Source organism: Arachis ipaensis, chromosome B7 (genome assembly GCF_059453495.1).
Source record: "Arachis ipaensis isolate K30076 ecotype BB chromosome B7, ASM5945349v1, whole genome shotgun sequence".
Taxonomy (NCBI): domain Eukaryota; kingdom Viridiplantae; phylum Streptophyta; class Magnoliopsida; order Fabales; family Fabaceae; genus Arachis; species Arachis ipaensis.
The window spans coordinates 121,169,969-121,184,244 of NC_142442.1; positions in this window are offsets into that span (position 1 = coordinate 121,169,969).

Below are 14,276 nucleotides of genomic sequence, written 5' to 3' on the forward strand. Positions count from 1 at the left end.
TAGTTGGCTATAGGGGTCATCCATCCTTGGTCCTAACTTGTTATAGTCAGGACTTTTTCCTCTTCCGAGATTGACGGGTTCTGCAACATTTCCTGGATGAGGCTTCTATTGTTGTCCTCTGGTTTGGTGCTGGCTAGTTTTGAGAGTGCGTCAGCTCGGGCATTTTGTTCGCGGGGTATGTGGCAGATCTTATACTCCCCTATTTGTCCGAGCTGTTCCTTGGTTTTATCCAAATACTTTTTCATGGTGGGATCTTTGGCTTGGTAGCTCCCTATTATTTGTGATGTGACCACTTGTGAATCGTTGTAAATGTTGAGTTTTTGAGCTTCGACTTCTTTAGCCAGCTTCAAACCAGCTAATAATGCTTCATATTCCGCCTGGTTGTTTGAGGCCGGGAACCCAAACTTGAGGGAGAGCTCAACCTGGGTTCCTTGGTTGCTTTCTATTATCACGTCCGTGCCGCTTCCAGTTTTATTTGAAGAACCGTCCACGTAAAGGTTCCATTCTGTGGGAGTTTCTAGGGCATCTGTGAATTCTGTGATAAAATCGGCCAGATACTGTGATTTGATGGCCGTCCGAGCTTCATATTGGAGGTCAAACTCTGACAACTCGACTGCCCATTGTAGAATTCTGCCTGCTAGATCTGTTTTCTGCAATATTCCTTTTATGGGCTGGTTAGTTCGAACCTTAATGGTGTGAGCCTGGAAGTACGGACGGAGTCGTCAAGATGTTAGGATAAGAGTATAGGCAAATTTTTCTATTTTCTGGTAGTTCAGCTCGGATCCCTGTAGTGCCTTGCTAATGAAGTAGACGGGTTGTTGCCTATTTTCGTCTTCTCTGACTAGTGCTGAGGCTATTGCCCAACTCCCTACTGTGAGATATAATATGAGCGGTTCTCCTTCTCGTGGTCGAGATAAGATAGGTGGCCGTCCTAAGAACTCCTTGAAGTCTTTGAATGCTTGCTCACATTCTGTCGTCCATTCGAACTGTTTTTCCTTTCTTAAAGTAGCATAGAAGGGGAGAGATCTTATCGCAGCTCCTGCTAAGAATCGGGATAGGGCGGCCAATCTCCCGTTGAGTTGTTGTACTTCTTTGACACAGGTTGGGGTCTTCATGTTGAGTATGGCTTGACATTTGTTTGGATTTGCTTCAATTCCCCTTTGTGTGAGCATGAAGCCTAAGAATTTGCCTGCTTCTACTGCGAAGGTGCATTTTGCGGGATTGAGTCGCATGTTGTGTTTCCTTATGGTGTCAAACACTTGAGCCAGGTCGGATAATAATGTATCTTCGGTTTGTATTTTTATTAGCATGTCGTCCACATAGACCTCCATGATGTTTCCGATGTGATCCGAAAAAACTTTATTCATTAGTCTTTGATAAGTAGCTCCTGCGTTCTTGAGACCGAAGGGCATCACGATGTAACAGTAGTTTGCCTTTGGTGTTAAAAACGAGGTCTTTTCTTGGTTTGGTGGATACATGGGGATTTGCTTGTATCCTGAATACGTATCCATAAACGAGAGATATTTATATCCGGAGGAAGCATCTACCAGGGCGTCAATACTTGGGAGTGGGTATGGATCTTTTGGGCAAGCTTTGTTGAGATCGGTGTAATCGGTGCACATTCACCACTTCCCATTCGATTTTTTCACCAAGATGACGTTGGCTAGCCATAGCGGGTATTTAACGTCTCTTATAAATCCGGCTTCCAATAGTGCCTGTACTTTCTCTTCCACAGTCTGGGATCGCTCTGGCCCAAGCTTTCTTCGTCTCTGCTGTACCGGTCGAGATCCTGGGTAGACCGCCAACTTGTGGCACATTAGCTTAGGGTCTATGCCTGGCATGTCCGCGGCTTTCCAGGCAAAGAGGTCGACATTATCTCGCAAGAATTGTATTAGCAATTCTTTTAAATCTCCTTTGAGGATTGTGCCGATATTAGTTGTTTTTTCCGAGGTGTCCCCGATCTGAATTCTTTCTATCTCGCCCTTTGGTTGGGGGCGAAGATCTTCTCCTCGTTGAACTCCGCCCAACTCGATTGCGTGGAACTCTTCTCCTTTGCCTCTGAGGTTTAGGCTTTCATTATAACAGCGACGTGCCATCTTTTGGTCAGCTTTTATCGTGGCTATCCCTTTTGGAGTTGGGAACTTCATACATAGGTGTGGGGTCGAGACTATTGCGCCGAGTTGGTTGAGTGTTGTCCGACCTATGAGAGCATTGTAAGATGAACTTACATCGACCACGATGTAGTCTATTTTGAGGGTTCTGGATTGGTCTCCTTTTCCGAAGGTTGTATGTAGTGATATATATCCTAGTGGTCGAACCGGGGTATCTCCTAACCCGAACAGGCTGTTTGGATATGCCTTGAGTTCTTTTTCTTCTAAGCCGAGTTTGTCAAAGGCTGTCTTGAATAAGATGTCGGCAGAACTCCCTTGGTCTATTAAGGTGCGGTGTAGGTTGGCATTTGCCAATATGATGGTGATGACCATGGGATCGTCGTGTCCTGTGATGATGCCGGACGCGTCCTCCTTAGTGAATGTTATCGCTGGGATGTTGAGTGCTTCCTCCTCTCCTTTGACATGATATACTTCTTTGAGATACCTTTTGCGGGAAGATTTGGAGATCCCTCCTGCTGTGAATCCGCCATGTATCATGTGGACATGTCTTTCTGGTGTCCGAGGTGATCGTTCTGTTTGCTCGGTATCTTCATCCCTTCATCTTTTTCTTTGATCATCATCTCGGGTGGCCAGGAATCGATCTACGTTTCCTTCCCTTACCAAATTTTCTATGATATTTTTTAAGTCGAAGCATTCGTTGGTGGCGTGTCCTCTGACCCGATGATATTCACAATATTCCTTCCGATTTCCTCTTCCCCTTTTTCCTTTGAGAGGCCGTGCTGGGGGAATTTTTTCTGTATGGCAGACCTCTTTGTATATTTCGACTAGGGATGCTCTAAGGGGAGTATAATTATGGTATTTTTTAATTTTCTCCCCTTGTCGGTCTTCTTTTCGTTTAGATTCCTTGTCTTTGTCACGGTAGGAGGCCCCCGATTTTGAGGCCTCTCCTAACTGAGCGTTTTCTTCCATGTTGATGTATTTTTCTGCCCGTTCCTGCACTTCATCTAACGAGGTTGGGTACTTTTTTGATATAGACTGGCTGGAAGGTCCCTCTCGTAGGCCGTTGATAAGTCCCATGATGGCGGCCTCTGTGGGTAAGCTTTGTATGTCCATGCATGTTTTGTTGAATCTTTTCATGTAATTGCGGAGGCTCTCCCGATCTCCTTGCTTGATCCCTAGTAGACTGGGGGCGTGTTTAGCTTTATCTTTCTGGATGGAGAATCTGGCGAGGAACTTTCTGGCTAGATCGTCGAAGTTTGAGATGGACTTGGGAGGTAAGCTGTCGAACCATCTGATCGCCGTTTTCGTGAGGGTTGTTGGAAAGGCTTTGCAGCAAATAGCATCTGAGGCGTCGGTAAGGTACATTCTGCTTCTGAAATTGCTGAGATGATGGTTGGGATCAGTGGTGCCGTCGTACAAAATCATATCCGGGAGTTTGAAGTCTTTTGGAATTTTGGTTTTCATGATTTCCCTGGTGAACGAATCCTGTTCTTTGCGTGAGCTTTCCCCAGGAGTGATCCGAGGGACTTTTAATTTGAGATCGGCTTCTAATTGCTGTAACTTGTCTTCCAATTCTCGACGTCACCGTACTTCTTTTTGTAGATCTTTTTCTATTTCTTGTTGTCGTTGGGTTTTTTCTTCAAGTTGCTTCAAGCGATTTTGAAGGGCTTCTATTGCTCCCGGTTTAGCTGAATTTTTGTCTCCATTGGATTCCAGAGTGTCCTTTGGTGGGGTGTTCACATTTTTGTGCGGTGTTCTATTTTCTAGATCTGAGTCATGGTTGTTGTCATGGTTGTCCGCCATGGTGATGGGATGACTTCCAGGTTCCCCGACAATGGCGCCAATGTTCCGAGGGTTACCTGAAACTGTAGGTCGATCTCGGATGAGATCTTCTATGCTGGTCAGAACCGATGTGTCCGGTTGGTGAATGGTGACCGGAGCTGGTGCGTCCGACTTGTTTGGACTTGAACGTGCTGCTGATCTTCCGTCACCGAAGGGTGGGGGGTACCTGCAAGAGACTCCGATGCTTAAGTTAGCATGGGTATTAAACAGGTGTTATGTAGAATCAGAGTATGAGTTATACCTGGGTGCTCCAGTGTATTTATAATGGTGAGATGTGACCTTTTGGATAAGATAAGTTAGTTATCTTATCTTATCTTTATCTTTGAGTTGAGGTCAGCGTATCTTTCAACAGAACCGCCTTCATCTCTATAGGCTTAGGCCGCCTTAGGATTCGGGTCGTGCTCCTCTGTTTGGGCCCTTAACTGGGCTCTTCTGTCGATTTGGCCGAGCTCTTTGAGAAGAGGTCGGATAGTCCGACCTGAAGAGGTTGGTCGCTTTTTCTCGGATCATCCCAGGTCGGATAGCTCGACCCAGGGTATGAACATATATCATGTCGAGGGAAAAGAGAAAGCATCCGACATCCCCACAATCACTTTTACAAAAGAGGACGCAGCGGGCATCATCTCAGGACACGACGATCCCATGGTCATCACTATCATATTGGCCAACGCAAATCTCCACCACACACTGGTCAACCAGGGAAGCTCTACCAACATCTTGTTCAAAACTGCCTTCGACAAACTCGGTCTGAAAGAAAAAGAACTTAGAGCATATCTGACCAGCCTGATCGGACTGGGAGACACTCCAATCCAACCACTCGGGTACATCTCACTACACACAACCTTTAGAAAAGGAAACCAGTCAAGAACGCTCAAAATAGACTACATCGTGGTCGACGTAAGTTCAGCCTACAATGCCTTAATAGGTCGGACAACGTTAAATCAGCTCGGCGCAGTAGTCTCGACTCCACATCTATGCATGAAATTCCCAACCACAGGAGGAATAGCTACAATAAAAGCAGATAAGAAGACGACGCACCGTTGTTATAACAAAAGTCTAAACCTCAGAGGCAGAGGAGAAGAATTCCACACCATCAAACTCGGTAGAGTTCAAGGGCGGGAAGAACACCGTCCGTAACCCGAAGGTGAAGTAGAAAAAGTTCAGATCGGAGATATCCCAAATAAAATGACCAATATTGGCACGATCTTAACAGGAGACATGAAAGAATCACTCGTACAATTCTTACGAGATAATGTCGACCTCTTTGCATGGAAGGCCGCAGACATGCCGGGCGTAGACCCTAAGTTAATGTGCCACAAGCTGGCAGTTTACCCAGGATCTCGGCCAGTACAGCAGAGGCGTAGAAAGCTCGGATCAGAACGATCCCAAGCTGTGGAAGAGCAGGTACAAGCTCTACTGGAGGCAGGATTCATAAGAGAAGTCAAGTACCCACTATGGCTAGCTAACGTAGTCTTGGTGAGAAAATCAAATGGGAAGTGGCGGATGTGCACTGACTACACTAATCTTAACAAAGCCTGCCCAAAAGATCCTTATCCACTCCCAAGTATCGACGCTCTGGTGGATGCCTCCTCCGGATACAAATACCTCTCATTTATGGACGCCTATTCGGGATACAACCAAATCCTAATGTACCCACCTGATCAGGAAAAAACCTCATTCTTAACCCCAAAAGCAAACTACTGCTACATCGTCATGCCTTTTGGACTCAAAAACGCGAGAGCTACTTATCAGAGATTAATGAATAAGGTCTTTACAGACCACATCGGGAAAATAATGGAAGTCTATGTGGATGACATGTTAATAAAGACACAAAGTGAAGAGACGTTACTGTCCGACCTCACCCAAGTATTCGACACTATAAGAAGGCATGGCATGCGACTTAACCCCGCAAAATGCACCTTCGCAGTAGAAGCTGGCAAATTCTTGGGTTTTATGCTCACACAAAGAGGAATCGAGGCAAATCTGGATAAATGCCGGGCCATACTCGACATGAAGAGCTCGACTTGTGTCAAAGAGGTATAGCAACTCAATGGAAGGTTGGCAGCCTTGTCCAGATTTCTAGCTGGAGCGGCAATAAGATCTCTCCCCTTCTACGCCACTCTAAGGAAGGAAAAGAGGTTTGAATGGACAACGGAGTGCGAGCAAGCCTTCCAAGATTTCAAAAGATTCCTAGGACAACCACCTATTCTAACTCGGCCACGGGAAGGAGAACCACTTATATTGTACCTCGCAGTAGGAAATCGGGCAGTAGCTTCAGTACTGGTCCGAGAAGGTGACAATGGACAACAGCCCATATACTTCATCAGCAAAACACTACAAGGGTCCGAGCTGAACTACCAAAAAATAGAAAAATTCGCCTATGCTCTCATACTAACATCTCGATGACTTTGCCCAAATTTTCAAGCCCACACCATTCAGGTTCGGACCAACTAACCCATAAAAGGGATTTTACAGAAAACAGACTTAGCAGGCAGAATCTTGCAATGGGCAGTCGAATTATCCGAATACGACCTTCAATACAAAGGTCAGACAGCCATCAAATCACAATATCTGGCCGACTTCATTGCAGAATTTACAGACACCCCGAAAATCCCTACAGAATGGAATTTCTATGTAGACGGTTCCTCAAATAAAACTGGAAGCGGCGCGGGTGTGATAATTGAAAGCGACCAGGGAACCCAAATCGAACTTTCCCTCAAATTTGGGTTCCCTGCCTCAAACAACCAAGTTGAATATGAGGTGCTACTAGCTGGTTTGAAGCTGGCTAGGGAGGTTGGAGCTCAAAAGATTATCATCTTCAACGACTCGCAAGTAGTCACTTCACAAATAGTAGGGAGCTACCAAGCCAAAGATCCCACCATGAAAAGGTACTTGGACAAAACCAGGGAATAGCTCGGACAACTCGGGGAATATGAGGTCCGCCATATACCCCGAGAACATAATGCCCGAGCTGATGCACTCTCAAAACTAGCCAGCACCAAACCAGGGGGCAACAATAGAAGCCTCATCCAGGAAATGCTGTAGAACTCGTCAATCTTGGAAGAAGAAAAAGTCCTAGCCATAACAGATCTGGATCAAGGATGAATGACTCCCATAATTAACTACCTCAAAACAAAAACACTCCCTACAGATGAAAAGGAGGCAAAGAGGTTAAAACGGGAGGCACAATACTACACTATCATAAACAATACTCTATACAAAAGAGGGATTTCAATACCATTGTTAAAATGTGTGCCGACTTCCAGCACAAAGGAAGTTTTAGAAGAAGTACACATTGGCATCTGTGGCAATCATCTCGGAGCCCAAGCACTTACCAAAAAAGTACTCTGGGCAGGATTTTATTGGCCAACTCTACAAAAGGAAGCCACAGAGTTTGTAAAGACATGTCCACCATGTCATAAACACGCCAATTTTCACATCGCCCCGCCAAAGAAACTCATCAGCATAACTTCACCTTGGCCATTTGCAAAATAGGGACTTGACCTTCTCGAACCTTTCCCTCAGGGATCGGGAAAAGTCAAATTCCTCACAGTAGGGGTAGATTATTTCACAAAATGGATCGAGGCAGAACCCCTAGCTAACGCCACTGCTCAAAGAAGTAAAAAATTCCTATATAGAAACATTGTCACAAGGTTTGGGGTTCCACACTCCATCACCATAGACAATGGCACTCAATTTACAGATACAGGCTTCAGAAAATTGGTGGCCGATCTGAACATAAAACACCAATTTACATCCGTAGAACACCCCCAGGCCAACGGACAAGCGGAAGCTGCTAACAAAGTCATATTGGCCGGGTTAAAATGGAGATTACAGGATGCAAAGGGAGCCTGGGCCGAAGAGCTCCCACAAGTCCTATGGGCATATCGAATAACGCCACATTCCACCACAAAGGAATCACCTTTCTGACTAGCCTATGGAACGGAGGCAATGATCCCAGTGGAGGTCGAAGAAGGGTCGCCCAGAGTGATCCACTATAATGAAGAAGCCAACTCCCAACTTCAAAGGGAAGAACTTGACCTACTTCCAGAAATCCGAGAAAGAGCTCGTATAAGGGAAGAGGCATTAAAACGTTGAATGGCTTCAAGATACAATCAAAAGGTAGTGCCGCGAGGTTTTACCAAGAACGACCTCATCCTAATCTGAAATGATATCGGAACAACTCGACCTGGAGAAGGAAAGTTGGCAGCAAACTGGAAAGGACCCTACCGAGTCATAGAAGTACTTGGAAAGGGCTACTACAGACTGTCCGAACTCGAAGGGCGAGAGCTTCCTAGGTCATGGCACGCTTGCAACCTAAGAAGGTACTATAGTTGAAGGTAATAAAGATCTTAGGATAAGGTGCACTCTTTTTCCTGAAAAGGTTTTTTAATGAGGTGCCAAGCCAAGATCTACAAATTGCCCGACTTAGAGGGATAAAACTCCCACATGTATATATCTGCATTTTCTTTTGAATAAATTTTTTTAGATTTTCTACAAATTCTCAAGACGCATTAGTTTGAAACGCTAAAAAATTCATCGCCCGGTTATAAAGCTACAAGATCGGTAGTAAGTGAAGATCAAATTCATTGCACGATCACGATAAAGACCAACAAAGATGAAAACCAAATTCATCAAAAGGTCAACCAAACGGGGATCAAAACCAATTTCTACAAATTGGCAAAGATAAAAACAGAATAATGCAAGAAGTTATCGAAAGTGATCCATAGAAAGGACCTGACGAGGTCTTAATAAAATGGATTGCTAAAAATAACTTAAAGACCGGCCGATGTAAAGAAGTCGGACCAGTCGACCACAATAACCAAAGTTATAAAAAGTAAATCCCTGGAAAGAGGTCTGGCCAGCCCTAAAAAAGAGGATTACTAAAAATAACTTAGAAGGGCCCGACATGATGAAGTCGGCCCAGAACATAAAATTATACAAATAATCCTTGAAAGAGACCTGAACATGGTCCAAAAAAGAGGATTACTAAAGTAACTTAGAAGGGCCCGACATGATGAAGTCAGCCCAGAACAAAAGTTATAAAAGTAATCAATATAAGAGATCTGACAAAAGATCCAAAATGGATTACTAGAGATAACTCAGAGGAGGTCGACACGACCAAATCGACTCGGCAAGGCTACCAAAAACTATAATCCATAAGAAGAGATCACCCAAGATCCAAGCGGAAGGGATTACTATAAATAGCCACAAAACACGACCAACAGAAGACATACAAGTTGGACCCAAACATCCACGACCTCAAAAGAATCAAGCTACAAGTATGAAAATACAAAGGCAATCAAAAGAGGTCAGTCAACAAGGCTCCAACATTCCCAAAAAACCTAAAAGATATCAGACAGGTGCAGACAAACATGTCATAATAATAACGAGAACTCAAGAGGCCACCAAAAAGTCAGCCCCAAGAGCTTGAGAAACTACTTTGTTTTTTCAAAACAAGTTGCTAACAGAAAAGCAACTAAAGGTGTCCAACAGTTAGATACCACGAATTACAAAACATAAAAAAGTTCAAAGCCCACAAGCCGGGCTATATACAAAAACATTCAAAGACAAATCATAGAGAGTTCCCAGTCACAGCATCACGAGGCGAAGGAGGACAAGTCTGAAGAGGTACCGCATCTACCATCCCGTCATCCCGGTTCAGGACCTGACAATTGGAATCCGACTCGGGATGACCAACCTCAGCTGAAGGAGTTGAAGAAGTCAGCGCAACAGAAGCTTTGGTGGCGGGCACAGAAGGAGGTTCGACATCATCATCATCAGGGTCATCAGGGACAATTTTCCCGTCCTTCACAATGTTGTCCAAGCTGAAGAGAGTAAGGTCGAGCTCGGGTGCAAGAACCCGAACCTGCTCCTTCAGGTTCTCATAAGAAGCATTTACCCTGCCTACAAGGTAACCCTGGAGCTCGACATAATCAGCTCGGGAAGACTCCAAATCCTCCCTGAGATGTATCATTTTTCTATAGGTCGTGACATAGCTCTCCTTGTGCTTCAACACCATGTCTTCAGCCAACTTTGCAGAAGCCGCCAAGGCAATAGAACTAGTCTTTTCACCCTCCAACTCCTTCTCCAGGTTGGTCACCATCACCTCAAGCTCCTCCTTCAAACCCTTCATCCGGTCGAACTCCAACTTAGCCTCCTCCATAAAGGCCTTCGTAGCATGAATGGAAAGATCCTGGGCAGTCCTATATAAAGCCACCCCCATGTGTGACACCTTGATGCTGCTCCGAGTAATAAAGTCCAAATGGCGAAGAAGAGAAACATCGTCAGTAGGGATGTTCCGAGGGTTACTTGAAGCTGTAGGTCGATCTCGGACGAGATCTTCTGTACTGGTCGGAAATAACGTGTCCGGCTGGTGGTGGCGACCAGAGCTGTCGTGCCCGACTTGTTGGACTGGCTGCGCTGCTGATCCTTTGTCACCGGAGGGTGGTGGTACCTGCAAGGGACTCCGATGCTTAAGTTAGCAAGGGTATTAAGCAGGCTTTTAGTAGGATCAGAGTATGAGTTATACCTGGGTGCTCCAGTGTATTTATAATGGTGATAAGTGACCTTTTTTAGATAAGATAAGTTAGTTATCTTTATCTTATCTTATCTTTGAGTGATGTCATCTTATCTTCAAGGGAACCGCCCTTATCTCTATAGGCTTGGGCTGCCTTATGATTTGGGTCGTGTTCCTCTATTTGGGCCCTTTATTGAGCTTTCCTGGCAATTTGGCCGAGCTCTTTGAGAAGAGGTCAGATGGTTTGACCTGAAGAGGTTGGTCGCTTTGTCGCTAAACATCCCGGATCGGACAGTTCGACCCAAGGTATGAACAGTGCCCCTGCTCGAGCTCGGCCTTTCTTTTGAGGTCGAGTCTTAGTTTTGGGACTTCGATCCTTCTCTGGTGAATCCGAACTCAAGCATCTGTCGACTTCCTCTCTGTAGAATCTTTTTTGAATGCGGAACGTTTTCTTAAGCGTGCGCTTTTGCATTAGCGCTCTGGTCTTGGGAATGTGCGAGGGTTTAATACCCTCATTAATTGATTTTTAATGCCCCGTTTCCCTTGGCTCTTTTATTTTGAACTTTACACACAGAAAACAGTTTCTCTTCTCTGTTTTACTTATAACTTCCCCCTTTTCTTTCTCACTTTCTATTTTTGCATTTTCGCGTTTCTTCCAGCGACGTTGCTTGGCGATTGTTGGTGCTCTCTTTTAAAGGTGATTCCGGATTCTATCTTCCATCTTCAACTTCTTTGAAGCTTTCTCCTTTTTCCAAGTTAGTTTTACTTTCTGCTTCTTTACTTCTTTTGTCGCTTTGCCTTCGATTCTTTGGTAAAGCTTTGATTTTTCGTTTGAATGCATGCTAGAAAGTTTGAACCTTTTCGCGTCGTTATGCCCGATTGTTGCTGTGATGCGTGTTTCTTGTATTTCTCCTAATGATTGAGGTATTTTTAGGGCTTTGCATGTTTTACTGCCTTTTTATTTAATTTTGTAGCTTTCCGGAATAACGGCTTCGTTTGATTCTTTTGAAAAAGGTTGCGTCTTTGATGTCCTCCTGTTTGGTATTTGTTGTTTACTTTTTGATTGAAAAAGGGCTTTTCTTTGCTGAGAGTTTTGTTGGAATGTTAGTCTCGTAGATTTTTTCTGAGTCCTTACTCTGTCACTGCCTCCAAAGGATGTCCCTGGACCTTGTCTTGGGGTTTTTCTTTTACTTGTTTGTATGCTTGAGTCATGCTCTGCTTATGAGTTGATTTTGACTTTTGCCCGAGGTATTTTTGGTTGGTAATCTATTTTCTTCTTTCTTGCTGTAGGACTAGTTGACCTCATGTCTTCTCGCAAAAATATTGTTGAGACATCTTCCCAAGTCCTTGAGGGCATGGCCGATTGGGTGGATTCTATGGTTCTTCTGTGTGTTTCTTTGGTCGACTCCGAGTTTTGTCAGCATCTTAGGCAATTTCATAGGATTTGTAGTAATGGTAGTGATGAAAAGAATTTTGAGCTTGTATCCCCTAACTCTGAAGAAAGGGTTTGTTTTTCTACCCGAGTTGTTGGAGAACGTCCCTTTTTCTATGCATACGACTTCTTTTTTAGTCAAATGAATATTACTCTTCCTTTTACCCCCTTTGAGACCAACCTATTGTGGTCTTGTAACGTAGCTCCATCTCAGCTTCACCCTAACTCCTGGAGTTTTATAAAATCTTTCAATTGCTGTGTTACGAACTAGGTATCCCTGCTTCGCAGTCCCTCTTCTTTTATCTCTTTGTTTTGACAAAGCCTGGAGTGGTTAAAAAGAAGGCCGCCTGGGTTTCTTTCCGAGCTTCCCAGGGGAAGAAGGTTTTTTCCATGTTTGATAAATCTTTTCGAGACTTTAAGAATTACTTTTTCAGGGTCCGAGCTGTTGAGGGAGCTCGGCCCTTTTTTCTGGATGAAAATGACGAGCCTGCCTTTCTTTTAGAATGGCAAAAGAATGTAATAGTGTCTAAATATACGTGGGAGATGTTAGATGAGACTGAGCAAGCCTTTGTGACTGTGTTGGAAGAAAACTAGGGGCAACCTCCCTATCTTGATACAAAGAAATTCCTAGGAAATCCCTCTCTTCTCCGAGCTAAGCTGGGTAGTGGTCGATTTCTCTTTTGTGTTTTTGCTTATTTTGTCGAGCTTATTTCTTTTCTCTTCTTTGATTCATAACTTGGTCTTTCGCTGTGATGTTTGTTTGCAGAGATGATTAAAAATAAAGAATCTATGAAGGCCTTTAAGAAAGCGAGGAAAGCTACTGCAGTTCAGAACATCTTGTCCAAGATGGCCAGGGAGGGGTCTTCTCAGGTTCAGTCGAAGCCATCTGTACCGAGCTCTCCTGGACCGAGGAGGATAATTCCTACTCCTCGGGTTCATTTGGTTGATCCTCCACAGGCTTCTGTCGTTACCTCTGGCACTCCTCCACCGAAAAAGCAAAAAACCGCTGAGCCCTTTAACCTTGATGCCCCTGATTTTGATGCTGTTGAGTTTATGGACCAGCAAATTGGTCCTTATGGCACCATTCCTACTGACGATGTTTCTCTCCTTCGCCATTTGGACTTTATTACTCGGAGCAGCGTAAAAATGGCACATATGGGAGCGGCTTTATATCGGACTGCTCAAGATCTTCCCATTCATGCTACAAAGGCTTTTATGGAGGAGGCTAAGTTGGAGTTCAACCGAATGAAGGGTTTGAAGGAGGAACTTGAGGTGAGGGTGACTAAGTTGGAGAAAGAGTTGGAGGGTGAAAAGGCCAGTTCTATTGCCTTGGCGACTTCTGCGAAGTTGGCTGAAGACACGGCGTTGAAGCACAAGGAGAGTTATGTCACGAATTATAGGGAGATGATGCGTCTCAGGGATGAGTTAGAGTCTGCCCGAGTTGATTATGCTGACCTTCAGGGTCACCTTGTAGGTAGTGTAAATGCTGCTTATGAGAACCTGAAAGAGCAGGTCCGGGTTCTTGCACCCGAGCTCGACCTTACTCTCTTCAGCTTGGATAACGTCGTAAAGGACGGTAAGATTGTCCCTGATGACTCTGATGATGATGATGTCGACCCTCCTTTAGTGCCTGCCTCCAAAGCTTCCGTTGTGCCTACTTCTTCAGCTCCTTCATCTGAGGCTGGTCATCCCGAGTCAGAGCCTGATTGTGAAATCTTGAACCGGGATGATGGGACCGTGGATGCGGTGCATCTTCAGACTCGTCCTCCTTCACCCCGTGTTGATGCTGCCGAGAAGCCTTCGGATCCTCAATGATTTTTTCCAGATATTTGTGTGGATAGCCCGGCTTGTGGGCTTTTGAACTTTATGTTTTGTAAATGGTGGTTCTGACTTTTTGCTACTTCCTAAGTTGCTTGTTTAGCAACTTCATTTTGAAAAACAAAGTAGTTTCCAAGCTCTTGGGGCTGATTTTGGTAGCCTCTTGAGTTTGTTATTATTATAACTTGTGTTTTTCGTAACATATCTGTCTGCATCTGTCTTGGTACCTTTTTAGGTTTTTTGGGAGTGTTGGAACTTTGTTGTCCGACCTCTTTGGATTGCCTTTGTATTTCATACTTGTGGCTTGATTCTTTTGGGGTTGTGGATGTTCCCTTGTATGTTGGCTTCCTCACTTAGGCCTAAAGTTATTTCTAGTAATCCGTTTTGTTTGGACCTTGTTCAGGTCTCTGTTAGGAATTTCCTTTTATAACGTCAAGGTTTTTGGGAGGCCGACTTCATCATGTCGGGATCTTCTAAGTTATTTTAGTAATCCTCTTTCTTGGACCTTGTTCAGGTCTCTTTCAGGGATTACTTTTATAACTTTATGTTTTAG